At 38.9% G+C, this 23,235-nt stretch overlaps 1 protein-coding gene across 4 annotated transcripts in view; it reads right to left on the reverse strand.

The window, feature by feature from the left end:
* Window positions 1-23,235, reverse strand: part of LOC127961481 (lysine-specific demethylase 6B) — a 73,254-nt gene that overhangs the window by 30,600 nt on the left and 19,419 nt on the right. For 2 of the 4 annotated variants that reach the window (XM_052560617.1, XM_052560615.1), the window contains exon 3: window positions 17,154-17,190. The gene's annotated coding sequence lies outside the window, so the exon portion shown is untranslated. Of the gene's footprint in view, window positions 1-5,657; window positions 6,047-17,153; window positions 17,191-23,235 lie in introns of those variants that run through there. The other 2 variants (XM_052560618.1, XM_052560614.1) reach the window with 1 other exon arrangement.

Genomic DNA, 23,235 nt, shown 5'->3' on the forward strand with positions numbered 1-23,235 from the left:
ATACTGCTGCTAAAACCAAATGGGATCAGCTTTACACACTCCTCGTATCTCGCACCTGCCGCACTGAAGGTGGTAACATGTCCACGCCAGCTTGCTCACACGCACACCGAATGATTCAGACAGTATTCAGCATCTAAACCTCAAAAGCCACCTCTCTTACTCCATCTCTTATTCATGATGCCATCTCACAGATAAGACTGTCTCTATGAACAGACCGGTATTATTATGATCTTAGAACAAAGAATCACATTACAACACAACATTTTAAGACATTTAACAGAGCCTTGTTTCCAAATTATGGATATATATATATTCAGGCCCTTACCAGGGCTCATCAGTAAAGATGGACTGAAGGTGCTGCGTTACTTGCCAATTACTATTATTATTTGTTATTATTTTAAATAAATAGTAAATAGTCTTGGAATAGGTTTAAAGTTTGCATCCTATGAAAATTCATCCTACTTTGTGAATGCATGTTATCGATCTTATAAAAATGTCATAACGTCATGTGAAATCGAGACTAGTGATCTATGTCGGGCTTCTCCAATCATTTAGTTTGCTTAAACTCCGCCCCTTGCTTGAAAATGACTGCAAGCTCGCATCTAAAATCTGAACTCATGAAAGTATCTAACAATACAATCTGCAAAACGAAAACATTCCTGTCCTACTTTTTTTTGGATGTGTCACAATGTAAGAAAACATACATTATTTGCTCTTTTTTTTCCACAAAAAAAATTAAATAAATAAAAATAAATAAATAAAATCATTAAGTACAATAAAGATTATTAAATATAAATAATCATTAAATATAAAAAAAGTTTTTTTAACTATATAAATAAAATAAACATTTGGAACAGAGGTTTGTTAATATACATTTGACTTAAATTTTAAATGACAACTATGTACAGCTTATGTCTGAAACATGTTGGACAAGTATCTTCAATCGTGCCACATGCGTTCATGCATAAAGTTTCTGTCCTAACACTCTTCATGCAGGTGAACTGTAAACTAAGGGGAAGAAATGGAGACCAACTTCCTATTTATTATAAAGAGAAATTCAACTTCATCTACAAAACCAATAGTCATTCAGAAAACACATTCATAAACACACACACACACACACACACACTCGCATTAAGGCAGCTGAATTAACACTCTAGACGTCTCACACTACAGAAACAAGTGCAGTGAGAAATCAATTACAACATCAACAATGACTTTGACTGCAACAAGACACACATACATACACAGACACACGGGGGTCGTCTATACAGGCTCCCACATCTACAGGAAATGGATCAGGTTACTGGAGTGTGAGACACACACACACACACACACACAGACACGGATCTCAGTCCAGAGAAAGGCACTAAATCTCGTACAGACCTGCAAAGAATCTCACCGTTGTGCAGCCTGAGCGGCTCCAGTTCTTATCGCACACCTCACACACACACACACACACACACTAATGTGGAGTCTTACACAACACAAACACACACACCTTACACAACAGGTCAGAGTACTGCTATAATCAGACATACTGTACACACACCTTACTCATGAGGTCAAAGCTCACTGGAAAACTGGGTTAGAAAGGTGGCTCGCCCATAATGGTATTACAGAGGAGAGAAAGAGAGAGAGAGAAGAGGGAGGAAAAAGGGTGATGACACAATCATGAAGAAATGGGGCTCTAACACACACACTTTTGACCCTGATGTGACCTTTCTCTCTCTCCATATCACTATGATCTTGCCATCGATTGGCCGGGTGCCATTTCATCCACTGATGGCGTAACTCTATCGTTCAGTCACATGACTCCATTTAAGTAATGCGAAACGGCCATCGATCACGCCCAGGGGTCACAGAGGGGTCACGCCCCATAATACACATTGCATGAAATATATATTTTGGGCAAAACATCACACGGTTTCCTCTGAAGCAGGTGTGCGATGTTCCAGAAACATTTACAATAGCTATTTCAATTCAAGATTAACAAGAAAGTGTTTTGGGCTGTCAGCAGACAAACATAGAGAGAAGGAGGAGAAAGGACGAAAAGAACAGAGGCAGATCAAAGGCATACAAACAGAGAATTAAAGATGACAGAAACACACACACGCACACACACACATACTCAAACCACAGTCTGTGTTTGTGTTTATGAGTGTTTATAAAGCTGATTTCGTGTTAAGTCCCTGCTCTATTGTCAGCATTACTTTCTAACAAAGGAATATTTTTCACATTTAATGTTTTGATGGAATTTAGTCATGAAAAGAAATTAAATCGTTTACTTCCAGGTAGTCTAAACTAAAAAACGAATGCATACTAAACGGATTTATAAATGGATTTCATGCATACCAAACATGAAAGAGATGGGATAAAGACTGTGGAAATGTATAAATATTGGCAAAGTTCTGCAAGAAAAACCATAAAGAAGCATACTGTTTATGCCAATATGGCCGCTCAATCGCAAGAAGCCCCGCCTTCTGAATGAAACAGCCAATCGCTAATCTGCACTCGCATCTCCTATCACTTTAAATGGGGAAACATCAAATTCTGCAAAACTGTATGATTAAATGTGGCTGTTTTCTTATAAACCCTCCATAAACCCAAAATGATATTATAGAATAACTCTGTCAGAATCTCTACAGCTTAATTTTTTAACAAAAGCACTGTGCCTTCCATGCTAGAGAACAAAGACGCTGCTAAATATGAATAAACTTGATATTCTGAGGCAAGACAGCTTCTGTTGTTTACTCAAGAGAATGTGTGCATGTGTGTGTCAGTCCCACCTCATTCCCAGGAGACTCAAGCGAGACAAAGGAGGCGCAGGAAACACAGGTGTGTATTTGGACTGATCGAGTTGCACGCTAACGATAATAAGGAATTTATGAGAGTGTGTGTGAGATAGAAAGTGCATGACTCTGAGAGAGACAGAGGGGAGACGTAACAAACTTTACAAAACAAATCACATCAAACGTGATCTCACCAAGAAACCACGCGCACTGTCAGCACTAACTGCCATGATAAAAAGAGTTGAAAACACACATACATGACTGTAGTGTCAATTTATTGTCAGTGTTTATAAGCATTTTTTCTGTGCAAATTGTTCCTGTCACGTGATATTTGTGTTTTCACTCTCGTTTAAGCACATAAGACCCTGTTCCTCAGCAATCCGTGCATTCTCTCGTCCTATGATGTTTGCACATCTTTCCTTTTCAAACTAACCAGCTGGGTGTCACTACCTCCCCACCTCCCCCTCTCCTCCTTCAACCAAAGAGCATAACACCAGCCAAACAACATTTTCCCTCCCCCATCCCTCTCTCTATCTCTCGTCTCCTTTTCTTCTCCAGGCAGCCTACTCAATCATTCCTGCCTGCCTCCCTCCCTTCTCTCTCCATTCCAATGAATGCACAATCCCCGGTTCGGCCAGGCCTGTCCTGGGGGTGGGGTTCAGGACACACACACACCCACACCACATCTGCAGAAGAACAAACACCCATCACAGGGAGTGATAAAGACAGAGTTTACAATGGAGACTGAGGCAAATCCAACATGACTCGAGCCACCTTTCATACTGTGATTCTGGAAAATACACGGGTAATGTGTCCCGGGAATTGTACCCGGGTCGCTAGATTTTGTCCCTTTCACCCTGCAAGTGATTACCCGGAATATGTGCGTGCGTGCTTTCACACACAACCCATAAAGACACATGACATATGGATGTGACGTGTAATGTACGCGTCGAAAACGATAGGTACGTTAACTTTCACTGAAGCTGGCGAACGATCTCAGCTTCAGCGCGGAAAGTGATAAACCAACTGATCTTTGCCTCATTATAGTTTACACATATTTTTTTCGCCCCAAATGTTGATTAAAAGTCACGCAATAAGTCATCACTACGTTACACCCTTTACGGCATTAGCTGGATTTTGTTCACACAGCGCTCGTTCCGGGACTGAACCCGGCAATGTTACTAAGTACCCGACCCGGGATAAATCCCGGAATCAATCCCGGGACATGTTTGCATTCACACAGAAGGCGACCCGGCAATGTTCCGACAATTTTCCGGGTCCAACGTGCAGTGTGAAAGGGACATTGGAAAGAAAGCTAAAACACACAAAACCAGCCTTAACTGATTTGATGGTCTTAGATGGTTTTAGAGACGCTTTGGACACTTCAGCTGTTCAGGCGATAAAGTCTCAGCTCAATTAGTTAAACTTCAGCTGGGACAGCCTAGGAAACCAGCTTAAACCATATAAGACCGGCAAATCACCTTAGGCTGGTTTTTCGGCAAAGTAATACAAGAGCATGGTTTACGCCAAAAATACCTTAGCAATTACTTATCGTCAATACTGTAAACAACAAAATTAAATTAGAAATCACATAAGAACAGTCAGGAAAAAAACTTGTTATTATTATAATTTAATTTCCTTAGTTTTTTTGATGACATCATGTTAGCTCACTGGTATTTTGACAACTATACAAAACTACTTCAGGAACACACAAACAGCCCAGTCATTACCACTGCTGACAATTATCTGATTAGCAGCTAATGAATAGATTAGCACACTGCTAATCACCATGGCATTATGGGTAATAATAGTCTTCATGCTGCTAATGTTAAGAGAGTTGGATTGTGCTCAGCGTAAACAGCAGCTAGTGGAGCTCAAACAGGAATGTAGGCTAAAAGCAAAAGCGGCCTGAGGGCGACACGCAGACACTCTGATGAAAACAAGCACTGGCAACACTACGTCAAATTCGTTTCAGGGCAGACAGTCGAAATTCGCTCTTGCGCCGATAGATGGGGCGAGGAAGAAGATCGAGAGATGTGGAGAACTAGGAATGGAGAAACCGAATACTGACAGATAAGGCCGTGCGATTGTTTTACACAATCTCCTGATGACAATGATGAAGTGTGCTCTTCCGGCAATGTTTTGTGTTTCTTTATCTTAGTGGAGAGCTTTAATGATGGGCGGAGCCAACTGATACACGCCCAGCAATGCACGCACACACACACACACACACACAAACACACATCCGCACAATGACTCTTGATTGATCGAAACACTCCAGGATGCCGGTAATGGATGTGGGTTGTGTGAGATGGACACACGGCCAGGAGGAAGTGGAGGTTCACACACTCACGCCGCCGGGGTTTGACTCTAGTTCTCAACTAACACAATCCATAACCACCACTTCCTAAGACCACAACGGACAGCACACACACACACACACACACCTGCAAAACAATTACACAAATTCACCCCACTTAACAAAGAGTCGCTAACGGAACTGGAATCTTGTCAGGATGTATGCATCCTGCTTTTCCATATGGATGTGTGGGAAACAGACACCGGAAAACTGAGGAGCATTTCTGTTTTACCTTTTCTTTTTTTGCAGTAGAGTGAATTTGTGTGACAGTCAGATTATAAACAGAGCCAGCCGGACTGAATGCATACATAAAGCTTTCTTTGTGCGGCATTCCGATTGGGAAAAGCAGTGCAACTTTCTTTTGCTCTCCACCTAGTGTGTGTTTTTATTCTGCTGAGCTGTGCAAACACAGCCCGGATACTTTCACGAGTTCAGTTTAAATGCCCTGCTGGAAGCACAAAGAAACAGAGCAGCAGCGGTGGATAGAGGGAGCGTGTGTGTCTTACCGTGTTTCCCAGTGTTATTCCCTGTGTTTCTGAGGTAATTCCACACTGAGAGCTGCTCGTTCAGCCTGTTCGGTAAAATCTCGGCTCTTATTTTCCCTTTAACCAGCTGCAGGCTTGACTACCTGCCCACCCCCACACACACAAACACACGCATGCACACACACACACACACCGGCAGCAGGGCTTGCAAACAATAATCACACCATGCAGAAGCAGACAGTCAAGAGGATGCAGGTTTCCAGCTCCAAACAAAACAGAATTCCTTCTATTTCAGCCAAAGAAAAAAAAAAGAGTGTGTCTCCCTCGTTCTCCTTCTCTCACTGCTTTCCTCCCTCAATCCTTCAATCCTTCTCCCCTCTCTCACTCCCTCCCTCTCTCTCTCTCTCTCTCTCTCTCACTCACTCACACACACTCTTTCTCTGCTTTTTTCCACTCAGTAGTCAAACAAAGAGAGGAAAGGAGCTGATCTCACACACACACACACACACACACACACACACACACACACACAGACAGCGCTTAAGCCCAACCCCTGCTATAGGCCAGCCTGCCTCTCTTCATTTTTTTCACATCTCTCGCTCTAAACAGCCCCTCCCCCCTGTCCCCTGTCACCTCTCTCTCTCTTTAGCCTCATTCTCACCCTCCCTCCCTCCCTCCCTCCCTCCCTCCCAGTGTGTGTCAGATATAAGGGATCAGAAAGTGGAAGGGATCCTTTTACTATAGTTCATTCTCTCGTTCCCTTCCAGTATTTCTGTGTGATCTCAAAGTGCATCATGCCATTACACCTGCAGAAATCCATAAAATGCATCACAGATTTCTGCAGATGCCCCTCATTCACAAACTTACACACTTTCCTCGAATGCTTGTTTATTCAATATTTTAAGTGTGCAGTGTGTTCAATGCTTTCACTAAGAATCCGAGTGAAAAATTCTTAATGAACTACACGTCAAGGAGGTCAGTAGGTCAATCAGTATTATATTATATTAGTAATTCTTGAAATGATCTGCTGTTACTTCTCTTATTTGGCCGATTAGTGCCGCAACTTTAGATACATATATTCTGGTTCATACAGATTAGATTATTCTTCCTTTTTTATTATTATGTTTTCACAATTTATTTAGAATCAGAATCAGAATCAGAATGAGCTTTATTGCCAGGTATGTTTACACATACGAGGAATTTGTTTTCGTGACAGAAGCTCCACAGTACAACAGAATGACAGCGACAGAACATAAAACACATAATAAAAGAATAAAAAATATAAATAAATAGATAGTGAATGACAATATACAAATGACAATTGTAGGCAGGTATATTACAAAATGCAGTTATGTATGTACATGTAAATTATGTGCAAAATTTAAGTGTATACTAAGTATGTGTGTTAGATAAATAAAGTGTATATAAATATAAAGTGTAGTGTGTTATCTGACCAAATTACTAAAACAACTAAACAGGAACCAGAAGAGCATAGTTATATCTTAGGTTAAGTCTTAACTTGATTAACGTTATTCAACATAAATATTAATTTCATTTATTAGATCTTTTTTAATTAATTATTTTAATAATGATCAAACATATACTACAGTTTTGGGGACAGTTTGGGGACAGTAAGCCTTCATGGTTTTAAAGGGGTCATATGATGTGATTTACATTTTTCTTTCTCTTTGGAGTGTTAAGCAAAGACTAAAGTCTCAAATCCAAAGAGATATTTTTTTTAAGTTAATCAGTCATGCCCTCCTAAGACACACCCCCACATGTCTCTGTCACAATGTGGGAAGATTTGCATAATGCCACCCAAATGTTCACGCAAAGAAATGTGAACCATGTTGTGGAGATGCAGTGTTTGGTTGTGAAAGCAAAACTACTTTGTTTGTAGTATATTCGGTTGTAGTAATATTCAGATGTGTGCAGTGCATTTTACGGAGGACAAGGACTGTTTCCTGGGAGAGTATCCCTCAACACCGGTGTCTGTTTCTATAAAGGAAGTCGTGGCCTAATGGTTAGAGGGTTGGACTCCCAATCGAAGGGTTGTGAGTTCTAGTCTCGGGCCGGATGGAATTGTGGGTGGGGGGAGTGCATGAACAGCTCTCTCTCCACCTTCAATACCACGACTTAGGTGCCCTTGAGCAAGGCATCGAACCCCCAACTGCTCCCCGGGCGCCGCAGCATAAATGGCTGCCCACTGCTCCGGGTGTGTGCTCACAGTGTGTGTGTGTGTGTGTTCACTGCTCTGTGTGTGTGCATTTCGGATGGGTTAAATGCAGAGCACAAATTCTGAGTATGGGTCACCATACTTGGCTGAATGTCACTTCACTTTCTTTTCTTCTTTTCTAAAGTAGAGCAGAGCTTGTTGTTTGTCGTTTCTCCAATCACAAATGCAGACATGGTTTGATATTTACACAGCGCGATACACAATGCAACGCATAAAAAGACAGTATAAGTCATTATAATCAGTAACTATTGGATTATTGTTGGCCCACTGGATGCAACAAATGCCTCATTTGTAATGGATTTCAATGTTTTTGTCTTGTCATGCTAGGACACACAACTAAACAGTATAGTGAGGGGCGTAACATTTCAGCCAATCACAACGCACTGGATAGCTGACCAATCACAGCACACCTCGCTTTTCAGAACGATGAGCTTTGTAAAAATTGATGCGTTTCAGAAAGGCGGGGCATAGAGGAGAAAGAGTAATGCACATTATGTGGAAAATAATGTGTTTTTTTAACCTTAAACCTCATAAACACATTGCATTACACCAAATACACACAAAAAAGTTATTTTTAGCAACATCATATGACCCCTTTAAACCAGCACTTGTTTGATATTAAAATAAATATTGTGAAATATTGCAATTTAAAATGACTGTTTTCTAACTGAAGTTACTTTCAAATGTAATTTATTTCTGTTATGGCAAAGCTGAATTTTCAGCAGCAATTACTTCTGTCTTTAGTGTCACAGTGTAAGAAATCAATCTAATATGCAGATTTGGTGCGCCAGAAAAACTTTTTATTGTATCAATGTTGAAAACAGTCATGTATGCATGTTTCTGCATGATTTTGTTTGGATACATCACTAGTGAAATTTATGTGCATGTGTGAGATACACATCTGTATGTGTGTTGAAGGCGTGGGACAGAGAATAAAGAAACAGCTGTTTTGTGCTGTAACTTTATTCCTACGGTGTCGACTCAAATCAGCCTCAAGCACACACACAACAGATGACGATATCCACGTGCAGCAGAAAACGTTCCACTGCGAGACCCGAAAAAGGAGGCTGGATGGAAAACCTGCTGACTTGGTACAAAAAAGTCATGCTTACATTGTTCAGTAATAAAGTAAGAAAACACACACACACACACACACATAAAAAAGTCGTCCCGAGATAAAATGCCAGCTATTTTTAGCTTTCTTTCATGAATTCCATTCCCATGATACAACAAAGACGAAAGTTATTTAAAAAATCTCTCTGAGAAAGGAAGGAAGGGAGAGAGCAAGAGAATTCAGAAGCCAAATAAAGCCACATTCACTATCGTCCACAGTGCCTTTGGCCCAAGCGTTACATAATTTCCATTGTATTGATTTATTACCGCAGAGATGTGGCCGTGTGCCAAGGAGAAGTGAAATATTTGACTCTTGGCCAACAGACAAAAGAAAAGAGATTGTGAGTAAATGTGTGTCAGGGAATGCTCCTGGTATCAAAGTCCTTTGTGGAGTTATGTAACCAAACATATAAAAGATGACTGAATGACACACATGACAAATAACCATGTGTCAGCAAGTCAGATCTGATGTAGTTTACACTGCTCTGTCTTTAATTAACAACTTCTTTACAATGCCTGCATGATTTTATTTTTACATTCACTGTAAAAGTTTAATTTCTGATGACTATGGCTTTGTCCATCATATACAGTATACAAGCAATATATGCAAAAGATAAAACACACATAAAAACACGTCTCTTCTGTCTACTGTTCTTCCTGTTGACATACTGTGGAGATGTTAGAGAGAGAGAGCAAGTGTTGTCATAAAGAAAGGAAACTGTGATAGGAGGAAAGGAAAGTAAGAATCATGTTCTTCTGCCCATGCCACCAATCGATTCCTCTTTTCAACATTTCCAACTTCTCGTTTCCCTTCTTTATTTCCCTTTAAAATACACAATGAGGAGCTGCTGATTAATTGGCAATTAACGACTAATGAGCTACAGCTGTGTGCTATTACCAATCAGCACATTCCTAACAATGCATCCCACAATGCACTGCTTCCGACTTTTGACCTAGATTTAGATTAAGTTCTCTTTTCTCAAGGAAACTGTCAATCAATTCATATAAACACTGTTAACCCATTAGGAATCATTATGAGCTGATTAGTAACAACAGCATGGCCATGAATGCACAGCAACATTTTTGAAGTAACAACTACATTTAAGTCATTTACTTTAATTAATGCACATTAAACTGAGCAAAATATGACTTGTAAATTATTTTAAAAATCTATTTGAAGTAAATACTGTTCTTTTGAAATATCTATTCATCAATGGTACCTGATAAAACAATAAATTAATCATGTTTTACAGAAATTTGTAAAAGTTTTCAACACTGATATAATAAGAAATGTTTCTTGAGCAACAACATATTATAATGATTGAACAGAGTAATAGCTGCTGAAAATTCAGCTTTGCAACCACAGGAAGAAATGGAATTTTAATATTTTAATTTAATTTGTTTTAATATTTTTTATTAAAATTTAAATAATAACTTTTGATCAAATAAATGCACCTTCGGTGAGTGTAAAATATTTTTCAAAAAGATAAAATCATGTAAACACTTTTGTCTGATTGAAATCATACCAGTCAAATTTGCCCAGAATGTATTCACGTCAATGAATGTAACGACTATAATCTAGGTGTTTTTATCCTTTCTTTGAACCACAAAAAGTAACATGCAATTATTCCATTATTCAATAACACAACACAAATTTGAACCATTCTGTTCACCGTCTTATTCCAAACTAAGGGCCCTATCATACACCCGGCGCAATGTGACATAAGACGCAGCGCAAGTGTGTTTGCTAGTTTCAGTCCCGCGCAGTTCGCATTTTCCCGTCCAGCACCATGCGTTTAATTAGCAAATGCATTTGCGCCATATGTGCACCCATGGGCGTGCTGGTCTAAAAACGAGGTGTTTTGTTATTTAAAGAGAGAGTTGGTAGAAAATGCGCCTCTGGGCGGGTCCACAGTGCGCATTGGCTTTGCTTATTACACACAGGGATGCGCATCATACAAACATGCCAAATATTAAAAACAAAAGGATTACAGTGTAAAAGAATATTATTGTGTAGGCCACATAAATATAAAAATGTAGCCTAGTGATGGATAGTCATTGTGGGTATTAGAATTAGGCTAGCTATTTGCAATTCAGCCTATTACTACTTATGATGAATTAAACTCTTCTTCATCCCATCCCACCTCGGGAAGCTTTGGTGGATTCCTGCTTGTCCTGTAGATGATATGCTCACGTACTTTAACTTCGCGCACAAGCAGATTGGTTTCTTTGCTTGAGAAGCGTTCAGCTTTTCCACCAACAAATTCCGCCATGTAAATAGCGATCCACCATGACGCGAGCGCATCTCGCTCTTAAAGGGAATGGGAGATGACACTCTGATTACTTTATTGAACGTTACGCCCATTACTTATTAAAAGAATAGGCACAACCCATTCCAAAAATGTGCGCTTCACACACTTTGCGTTTAGATCGTTAAAATAGGACCCTAAGTGTCTGTATGTGAGCTCCACAATGATTTGAATTGTCTGTTTGTGTGTGAGAGACGGTCATGTGACTTTTACACTGCGCTTTTCATTAAAAACTGATACCTCAACCCATCTGTCCAAAATGCAGACCAGGGAAAGACAGATAGAGAGAGAAAAGGGTGTTATAGAGAAAACTCTATTAATCACTTTCGCTCACCCATTCTTGCTTCTCTCTTCTCCATGAGAAATCATTTCCTCTGAGAATGTAAATTAGTATTTGTGTTGTCTGTCTGACATCGGCATGAAATTATAGGTCCATTTCCACCTCCATCTGACTGTCAACCATCACATCAATAATCTATTAATGCGTGCCAGCAAAATGCACATTCCCGCTGTGAATGTGAGGTGAAGGTTAAGTGCTATTCAGTGTGCTAGTCTGCCACTGTTAGCCGGTCCTGATGAACACACACACACACACACACACACACCTTCAGCACTGATGGCATGAGTGTGTCAGTGCACCCTTTACTCATACACATGACTACAAGAACAGTCATTTCTCACTGCACTCTGCACCTGTTTACATCTGACATTAACTTCCCTATCCAATCACAAATGGTCAATTGAGACAGAACGCTATCAACATGCAGAGTTAGTTTGTCACTTGTTCTTTTAATGAATGTGTATGAACGTTTCCAAATGTTTTCATCAAATTGTTGTTATAAATCTATCACTCAGTAAGAAATGAATACCCTTATTCAGCAAGGATGCATTAAAATGATCAAAAGTAACAGTAAAGTCATTTATATTGTTACAAAAATAATTAGAAGCAAATGGGTTTACTTTTTTCAAAGTTAGACTCACAACTAAACATGTTATCTTCTACACAAAAGCACTAACACCTACAGGAGCAACTATGATCATGCAGTGAAACTAAACTTTTCCGTTCTCTTCTGACTGAACTTGTTACTTTTTTTTCCAATCTGTAACAGAGAATGAATAAGAGTTGTAAAGAAAGAGAACAAGAAACATACGGTTTATTTGCAACCCTGAAAAAGCAGGATCCAAAGTGCTTCCTGTTTAGACTAGTGGGACTAAAAAGGGGGCGGGGCTGGCATTATTATATTTTAATATGTTATACTATTTCCAAGATTACAGCATTAAAACAATTCAAAGCAACAAACTGCAGAATAACCAAATCTGACATTTCTCAACTCAAACTAACTTCTGTTTATACAAGAAAGAAAGAGACAAACAAAAAGCCACGTGAGTTTTGTTGGGTTTGCAGTTTAGTCCTGGACATGTTCAGAGGGAATTCGCCTGCTCTGTTTTCCAACCCCCCCTCCGCCTGGAGCTTAAAGAATGTACCTCTACACAGCTGGCCAAACACACGCTCTCATATGGGAATAAAAACACATGCATGGAAACACACCTTATCCATACATAAGAATCAAACACATACTGGGAGATGACTTGCATGCACACTTCAATACGCACTACGGTTGCACACAAAGACACTTGCATGCATGGTAGCAAGTGTGTTGCAAAGTAAAACTTCTGCTAAAGTGTGTGCATGTGAGAAAACATGAAAAAACACAAATTTTCATATCATTTGCATGCTGTAGAGCAAGAAAGGCTTCCTTGGGAATTCTCCCCCTTTGGCTCTGCAGGCAGATGGTTTGCTCTTCCATGTGGAATGTGCAGCAGGAGCAGCCTGCATTTCATGACAGGGTGGAGCGATCCACAGCGGGGGGAGGTTATCCAGCAGGGGATGCAGGAGGAGGTGAGTGGGTTTATGGGATATTTTTAGAAATACCACTTCTGCTGGCAACACAGGCAATGCAAAGCTATAAGCAGCGGTAGGAATCATATACATGCTCAAACACAATCATGTCTACTGTCTAGTTCACGTGGACCATGAGATAAAAAGGCTCAGGAATAAACATTAGCAGGAACTTCAGCAGACCAGCAGAAACCAAGACGACAACAACTCACAAATCCACACACATACAGCTGTATCGCACAAGACTGGCCTGCAGAAACACAGACACATCTTTTGCACAAGGCATTTACACACCTACTTAACCAGATGTGCAAACACAAATGCATGCATGCTGCACCATAGTGAAACTTCAAGCAAGACTTTAAGACTTTGTCTCTGAGGACATGTTTCTCTCACAAAGGTTAACCCAAGGGTCTCAGACTCAAGTTAGCTGGGGGCAACCAGGGACAGCAAATGCTACTTTGAATTTTAAGGTATTTAAATGGTAAGTCTGGGGTTGGTGAGATTTTGTAATGCTTTTCAAACAAATCTCTTATGCTCACTCAGACTGCAGTTAAACAGTAATTTTGTGAAATATTATTTAGTGCTGGGCAACAATTAATTCCATCTAAAATAAAAAGTTTTTGTGTACATAATATATGTGTGTGTACTGTTAATTATTATGAATATATATAAATACACACACATATGCATGTATTTATTTTCTAAATATATACTGTATATGTGTCTTTATATATACATAATACATATACACAGTACACACTCATATATTATATAAATAAAAACTTTTATTTTTATTTTGGATGAGATTAATCATTGCCAAAAACTAATATTATATATATGAAGAGTTCAGATGCAAAAACCTCTAAATGCCATCTGAAATTTTCATCTAAAATTAGGATTTTTATCAAGCGCCTATGCTTAGGTTGAGTCATTTTACTTTAATGGCAATGTGCAGGTCCTTTTCCAGGCTATTAAAGTGAAATAAGTGAACACAAATATAGGAGCCTGAAAAAATTCCTAATTTTAGATGAAAATTTCAGATGGCATTTAGAGGCTTTTGCATCTGAACTCTTCATATATATATATATATATTTATACACGTTTTAAATGGCAGTTTTCTATTGTATAACAGTTGTGCTGCTTACTATTTTTGTGGAAGCTGTTACAAAGAAAAACATTTATTTGAACTAGAAACCTTTTGTAAAATTTTTACTGTCACTTTTGATCAATTATGCATCCTTTTGGAATGAAAGTATTAATTCCATAAAAAAAAAAAAATTCTTACCCTTAAACCCAAAAAGTAAAATTCTCTCTTGTATCAACAAGATAGGCTGTTAAACGATCCTGAGAACTACAGGTTAACATCTTAGACTTAGAATAAGTTTATTTGTGTTTGAAATGAGGCATTAAGATCAATCTTGATCAATGTGAACACAAATACTGCTAGCTATGCAGGCTTGTCACATTAGCGAAAAGCTTTCAAGCATTCATGCTCGCTATCATCATGGTGGAAAAACAGTTTGAAGAAATGCTGTACGTTTATCTACATATGTGCCTCCTTCCCCACTGCTCCCTGTTTTACTGAGGCAAAGATCACACACAGATTTATTTTCATCTCACATGGACCGAAAAACAGGAAGAACAAATAAAAAGTCCCTGGAAAATCTGCTCCACATTTCATCTCAACCCACCGGGATCCTGAACATCAAAGTCTGTGTGTGCGGGCGAGCTCGGGCTCATGCACCCTGATGCATATTTACTCAGCAAACACTCCGGTTCGGTTGCTAGGACACTTGCTCAGGACACGTGCTGAAGCATGACAGGGCTGCGTGAACTTTGACCTTTATAGAAGGTGATCTTTTTGACCCTGCAGTAGCATGGCTTTTCATGTGGCCTACTCTCCCATCTGATCTTTCATCTTTCCCCTCTGGCCCTGATCCACAGCTTGCAGAGATAGTTTAAAAGTGTGTGTGTAGGATGGAGCAAGTGTGTGTGAATGTGAAAGTTATTTGGAATGTAATGGCGAAAATACTTAATATTCACATATGAACGTGTGCATGTGGTTTTGAAACTCACACACAAGTAAAAACACAAATAATGCAACAACAATTTCACATTAGATATGAATGCATCTGCCTTTTTTCTATGCATTGTGTATATGATGAATAATAGACTTCACACACACTTTTATTGCTTGCACAGTATGTGTGTGTGTGACCTTGGTCTGTTTACACCTGGCATTAACATCCGTCTCATGTGATCCGGTCACTAGTGGTAAACGGATACACACTGCTGTTTACACCTGGTAATAACATGCATCTGAAATGCATCTCCTGTGACCAAGAGGGTCTCTGATTTCATGATTGTATGCACAACTCACAATATCAGGTAATGTTAATGCAATGAGACACATTGTTTTTAACCCTGTTTACGCATGTGTTTAACACTGACCACATGTGACTGACTCGAAGCAGAATACTAGGTTTAAAGAGGATTGAAGCAGGATGATTAATAAATGCTGAGTGGTGAAAACAGACCGATGCCATACATCTTTCTTTACACATATGTACACTACCCTACAAATGTTTGTTTGCAGTAAGATGTTTTTGAAAGAACTCTGTTAAGCTCACCAAGGCTATATTATTTGATCAAAAATACAGTAATATATTGAAATATTATTACAATTTAAAATAACTGTTTTCTGTTTTAATATACTGATGTCAGAAATCCTTCTAATATGCTGATTTGGTTTTCAGGAAACATTTCTTATTATTACTGACACTGAAAACCGTTGTGCTGCTCAATATTTATAGAAAAAAAGTGATGAAATAATTTCCTCAACACAAACTTAGTTTAGACACTACTCTTGTTTTGTTCCATAACAGGTCCTTGACATAGCAACCATGCAAAATGTTCAACACACACATTTCAATTTAAGAAGTCTTGCGTCTGAAAGCAGGGTCTGAATGTGTGCCCAGAAAGCCCACAGACCTAATAAACTACTGTCGGATCTGTCCAAAAAAGACCCTATTAAGTGTTCACTATCAGCTGAGTCAGCTACAGACAGCTCAGGCTTAGACAAAACACACACACACACACACACAACACAGGCACGTGCATCTGGATTCTCTTAGCTCACATACAAAGGAGTAAGTATGTGAACCGCTCTGAATGTGCTATTTGTGTGTGTGTTGGGATGTTCGGTCAGTGCTTTGATAGCTGCTGGATGTTGGAAAAGGAAAGGCAACAAGTCCAAAAAGAATGAGCGACAGGAAAAAAGAGAGAGGAAGGGAAAAAGGGTCAAACACACAAACACAAACCACATGCTGCTGGTTTGTACATGCCTCAGCACGTGAGACTTACAGACTTTCCTCACGGGTTCAAGGAGTTTTTGTGTGCATGGATGCATATAGATATATATATATAAGGCTGCTGTTTAAAAATGTGCATAAGGTTGTGTGTTCAACTGCTGTCTTCACTGCACACACACTGGTTTTAGCCCACAGAAAGACAGAAAGAGAGTGAGTCACCTTTTGGGTTAAAAAATATAAAAATAGAGTGGAAGAGAAACACACACACACAAACACACTGACCAAAGACTGAGTCACTTTAGGCCACATCCATCAAACTACTGTGCTCTGTTTCTGTTGCAGACCACCTATTGGACAGAGACATGTGTGCCCCTCTCACTGTGGGCATATGGTTGAGGGGGCGTCGACCTGTCTGGTCCCCGCCCCCATCCCGCTCCTGTCTGACTCCAGGGAGAGAATGTGAGGGAGACAGACAGGCTCTGAAGTTTTGGAAGTTTCTCTTTCCTTGGCTTTTATCTTGGATTTCAACCCCCCTTTATGTTACTTCTGTCACTCACACACTCACTAAATGGTCACAGTGTAAAAAACTCTACTAAAAGGGATAGTTCTAGTTCATCAACAAAAGAAAACGATCAATTTACTCACCCTCACGTCACTCCAAACCCGAATCAGTTTCTGTCTTCTGTGGAACACAAAAAGGGAAAACTTCATGAATATCCAGCAGGACGGATTCATTACCATGTAGTACTTCAAGACTCACTTTAACACATAAAAAAGCACCCAAAAGAGCCCATGCAGCATTTTCCAAACGCTCTGATCAGTGAAACTGTGCTAGCTGCTCTGTGTAAATTTGCAAGTTCACATATTTACAAGAATTTTACATTTCAGAAGTTCCACAATAGATCCAGAAGTGTAGCAGCATTCACAATACTGAATCTGACAAATAAAGATTACTACATTTACAGCGCCTTGCTGTACTGTTTGAATACATGAAACAAAAGCAATGAAGTGTACATATACTTTTCTTCACTGCAGTGAATGGTGCAGGTGTGATTAGTCAAAAGAATAGTTAAAAACTCTTAATAGTGAATATAATAGACCTGACTTTATTGGGAATAAAAAAAACATAAAGAAATAAGACAGCCTATTCAATTGCCTTTTGATCCACTTTAAGCAGTAATAACTTTATCAGTCTCTCACATCATTCTGGAAGAATTTTGGCCCACTCTTTTTTACAATGTTGCTCCAGTTTATTGAGGTTTGTGGGCATTTGTTTATACACAACTCTGACCACATGATTTCAGTCAGGTTTATGTCTGGACTACGACTGGGCTACTGCAGAACCTTGATTCTTTTCTTTTCAGCCGTTCGGTTGAAGATTCGCTGGTGTGTTTGGGATCACGGTCCTGTTGCATCACCCAGTCTTGGCCAAGCTTTAGTTTTTGGATGGATGTCTTTAGGTATGAGCCATGAGGTGTTTGTGCTGATATGCTTGTTAGGTTTTCACCAAACGTGCTGCGGTGCATTATAGCCAAACATCTCCACTTTGGTCTCATCTGTTCAAAGGACATTGTTCTAAAATACTTTTAAAAGATAGATGCAAACTTGCAAAACTAAACCGTGCTGCCATGCTTTTTTTAGATAGAAGCTTTCCTCCGGCAAGCCTTCCAAACATGCCATACTTGTCCCATATGTTTCTAACAGTACTGTCATGAATTGTATCATTTAACATGTTAACTGAGTCTGCGGTGTAGTTCTTAGGTTGTCTGCCATTTCTCTGAGCGTTACATGGTCTGATCTTGGGGTGAATTTGCTGGGACGTCCACTCCTGGGAGTAGACTCCCAGAATAAACTTCCTCATTGTAGAATGATGTAGGACTTCAAATTATTTGGTAATGGCTGTATTACTCTTCCCAGATTGTTGGCAGCAACAACTGCTTCTCTAAGATCATTTTGACGTCTTAACTCCTTGGCACCGTGTTAACACACACCTGAAGCTTTTATAGAGGTGCCCACACTTGCTGGTGATCAGTTAATCAAAGGTATTTGAGTAGCAGTGCCTGACTTTTTCCATTTTGGCTTTATTTTTGTTGAATAAAGAATGATAATGTATGCAATATACCATGTATTCATCTGAGGTTTTATTTTCCAAATTTTAAGAACTGGAAAGGTCCAGTTATTTTTTTTTATTTATTATATCCTGATAGGGAAACTATGGAATTCAGTAGGGTGTCCTAACTTTTTCGCATGACTACATTATACATAAAAATGTTTTTGCTAGTCTGTTAAGTTTAGCCTGAATGTTTTTGCTAGTCATATTGAGAACTGATTTCTAACTACTGAATTTTTGGTATTGTGACAACACTATCCCTTATTTGTAGAAAAGTACTGCGGTGCATGGCTCACTGTTTTATTTCAAAACACACACAGGACTGCAGATGCTGTGTAGTAAAAGTCATCATGTTACATGCAGATAAAGCATGAGTGTTTTCTTCATACGTGTTGAGTGAGAGAGGAGGGATGGTGACTGCTGGAAGCTGTGTGTAGGTTTGTGATGTTGTGTTGAATGCAGATGGGGGTTTTCACTGGCATGGGGGAAGGGACAACGTCTGGGCGCAGAGGTCATGAGGGTTCAGGGTGTCTTAAAAGTTTTTGTACGCAGACTCACACACAATTTTCACACTCAATCAGACGTGTAAGGTCAAGTTAGTGCCTCGATTTCGCTGTGCATATAAATGCCTTTACCACAGGTCTGCTGGCTTATCTAATTTAGATCCTTCTAAAATGCTGATTTGGTTTATAAAGGCCTATTCACACCAGGAACAATAACTATAAAGATAACGATAAAGATATAGTTGTAAAAACCATTCTCAATATTAAAGAAAAGCAGAATCCACACAACAACTAATGATAAAGCTGATGAATGATGAAAACATTGACACCCAATCAGAATGAATCCTGCTATAAGGAACTTGTGAATTTAAAGCAGCAGACACATGTGCGCTTGTGTGGATGCTAATATCATTATCTTTAGGGCCGTTACATAGTCAACGCGAGAAAGACTACTAGGACGACACATTTGGCTACGCACCGACGCGTAATGGCGGCCGAAGCGTAACTATGTGTAGCCTCGGGGAAGCGTATGCGTACAGATGCGTTGACTATGAAACGGCCCTTATAGTTATCATTCTGGATGTGAATGGGGTTCAAGAAGTCATCTTAACGTTTCTTAATTTCTGAATGTTCATTCTTAATAAAATATTAATGTTGAAATGAGTTGTGCTGCTGAATATCTTTGCGATAAATTTTTTGATGAATAGAAAGTAAAAAAAACAACAACATTTAAACAAAACAATTTAAAAATAGAATCTTTCGTAACATTATAAATGTCTTTATAGCCACTTATGATAAATTTAATGCACCAATGATCAATAAAAGTATTACTTTCTTTCTTTAAAAAAAAAACCAGGCCTACTTCCTCCAAACTTTTGAACAGTACTGCACATGATTACAAAGGGAACGTAAACTGTTGAAATGTTTCAAATAGTGCAGCACAGATATATATACACACATAAACACAGAAGAATTTTTTTGGGTGCATTTCTTGCTTTTTGTTTAGGCTCATACGTGTGTTTGTTACAAATGTCTACACATGTTTCTGTGGTTTGGACTCGTTATAGCTAATGATCCATTTGAGTGAGAAGAACCTAATTAAAACACTATGGAGGACCACACATGACCTGAACCACCCTAAGCTCCCCAGACAGCACTTCTCTCTCTCTCTGGGGCTCGCCGTGGGTGGTGCACGGGGCGGTACTGCAGCTTAGACGCTGGTACCACTCTGACGGGCACACAGTGAGGGCGAAGAATTCATTAACCAAAATACTTACGAGTTTGATGTGAGGCCACACACGGCGCGAGACACACACACTGCCACACAGCGGCCACCGCAGCTGCAGTGCGTGTGTGTGTGGAAGAGAGCACGTGTGGAGGGTTGTGGGAGCCGGAGATAGAGCAGGCCGTCAAAGTGAAATGATATCAGAGCCAGAGCGAGAGGCACAGATAAAGCTTGTGCGGTGCCAGTATTTGGGGGTTAAGAGAGCTGGAAGGAGACCAGCTTTGTCCTTCCAGGCTCCAGGGACTCTGGCACAGGCAGAACAGGCTTCAGCTCTGGCCCCGGGCCACATGCAGTGGCAGTGCATGCAGGAAAACCCCCGGATGAAAGCGGATCACCAGGCCACGCAAGACACACACGCTTCCCTACAGCACTAGTAACCTACAATACAACAGCTTCCGGAGCTTACAAGATATGTCTTCACATTTGTCAGCAAATATGATACTTAATATCTTAATTCTGATTGTATTTTTATTTGCTCTGAAATGGCTTAAAAATATGATTATATTTAATCAGACTAACCACATTTCCAGAAATCAAAATGTTAATGGCACAAAATAAAATAAAAGTAAAAAATAATTTTCTATCAAAAAAAAAAAAAAAAATGGAACTAATGTCAAATGGCTCAAAATGACTTTGAATGATGCACACAAATAAATAAATAAATCAATTCATTGAAACAATTGATTATCAACCTCTTAACTGATTCACAGAAATAAACAAAACTGTAGAAGCAGCTCTAATGCCAGTATACTGTAGTAAAAGCCTCATTGCAAAACTAGTGTGATAATGTCATCTTAGAAACTTTCACAAACCTGAACACAGGAATTTTTCTCATATAAAAAGTTTAAAATATAAAGAATAATTTGCACTTAAATATGAATGTAAAATGATGTACACTCATATGAGATATGATATATATAGATATATAGGGTGGAACGATACATGTATTCATACCGAACTGTTAAGGTACAGGCATCTCAGTTCGGTGCATGAGACTTTACAATGAATACAGGCAATTCACCCCCAATCCAGAAAGGGTGCCCACAGCAACGCAACGATGTTTGATAACCAGCTGCCAGCAGAAGAACAGCGAATGCCAGGAGTTTTACTTGAAAACAAAGCCCACTAGACAGTGACCATGTGCTGACTCTGAATGCGTCTCTCACAGACTGACAAAGGAGTTTACTTTAAAGGCTTGTGCACTCAATTGTTTGTGAAACGGAGTTCTGTGCTCGTGTATCCTACCTTTTTCATTCAGCACAAATCAAAATATTTCATAATATTTCCATATTTGCGATGCATCGTATCTGAATGCTAAACTATTATTTATCATAAACTATAAGCTTGTACTTCAGTTCCAATGGTGACACAGAGGCGGGCGTTTTGATGTTTTATTCACTGTATTTTATTTTGTTAAAGTACCAACCACGCTGTCAAGTTAGCAATGCTGGAACCGATGTGTTTTGTGTGTGTGTGTGTGTGTGTGTGTGTGCATGCCGGCACGATCACTTACACTGTTTCCTTATACCAGCAGAATCAACTTTAAACACTTATTGTCTTATTAATAATGCATCACTGTATAAAGGTCTGCTTTTATTTGTCTACAGTCACAATGAATCCAAAACATTGTGCTTTTTTAAAATAAAGAAAACAAATAGGATGTCACTTTCTGCCATTTGAGTTTCCTTTCTGTGAACAAATGAAGCCTGTCACAAAAATGAACTGAAACTCAGCATATATAGGCTACATTACGTGTTGCACTGTTTTTTCCACTTGCTCATCTGTAAACTTAATCAAATATATTTCAATAATTTATTTCTGGTATGTATATACAGTATATATATTATATATATATAATTAACAATGTAATACTATTTAGTATTTTCACATCTAGGTGGGAAAATGTTTAATTTGTACTACTGTCTGTTCAAAATAAATGAAAAGAAACTGAGCATAGTAGATATGTGACAGTGAAGCTAAATAGAAATATATATCTAAAACCGAAAAACTTAAACTGAAATTAAAATGCTAATTGAAAATATAAAAATAAATACTTTAAGTACTATAAGATTAAGTATACTTAAGATATAAGTACTATAAGATTATATGAGTAATAATTAAATAACTTGTGGTCAGTTAATAAAAATATAAAAAAAAAAAAAAAATTAAAACATACAAAAATGTTTTATTTGTTTGTCCATGACATGAGAACCCGAACTAACATCATAGAACTGTGAACATGCAAATGTGTTTTTCATATTCGGTTAATTCATATTAACTTTAAATCTCAGGGCTACTTCATGTTTCTAATTTGGGTCAAAGGGGTTCGGCTGACAAAAAGTTTTAGGAATAGCTATTCTCACGCCATGACGGTGACACAAAATTGATTCACAGAAATAATGACAATTTCACATATAAATAACTATTAATAAAGGCAAGTAAGTAATTTCTGATTTACAAGCAGAAGTCAAAACCATAAGTGGATGGTTACTTCTGTGACTGAAGACAGATCGTTTCAATTGAAACACTGTTTGTCTGTCTGTCCCTCTATTTCAGTTACTTCCACTCTTCTTTTCTCTGTCATCCACAAAATCTTTCTGCCGGAGGATAAACAGACAGTAGCCATTTTTTTTCCTTTGACAAAAGCCACCCATAATTCCATAGGCACCATTTTCATGACGGCAGTTCCAATAGTGAATAGTCCAATAGTACTGTTGCTTGGAATTGCATCATCACATTGTATGTTACTGCTCTGGGATTTTAGGACAAATGAGTGTTTATGAGTCAGTGCGTGTGTGTGTGTGTGTGTGTGTGTGTATAAGGATTAAT

This window comes from Carassius gibelio, chromosome B7, assembly GCF_023724105.1.
Source record: "Carassius gibelio isolate Cgi1373 ecotype wild population from Czech Republic chromosome B7, carGib1.2-hapl.c, whole genome shotgun sequence".
In the NCBI taxonomy this organism is placed as follows: Eukaryota; Metazoa; Chordata; class Actinopteri; order Cypriniformes; family Cyprinidae; genus Carassius; species Carassius gibelio.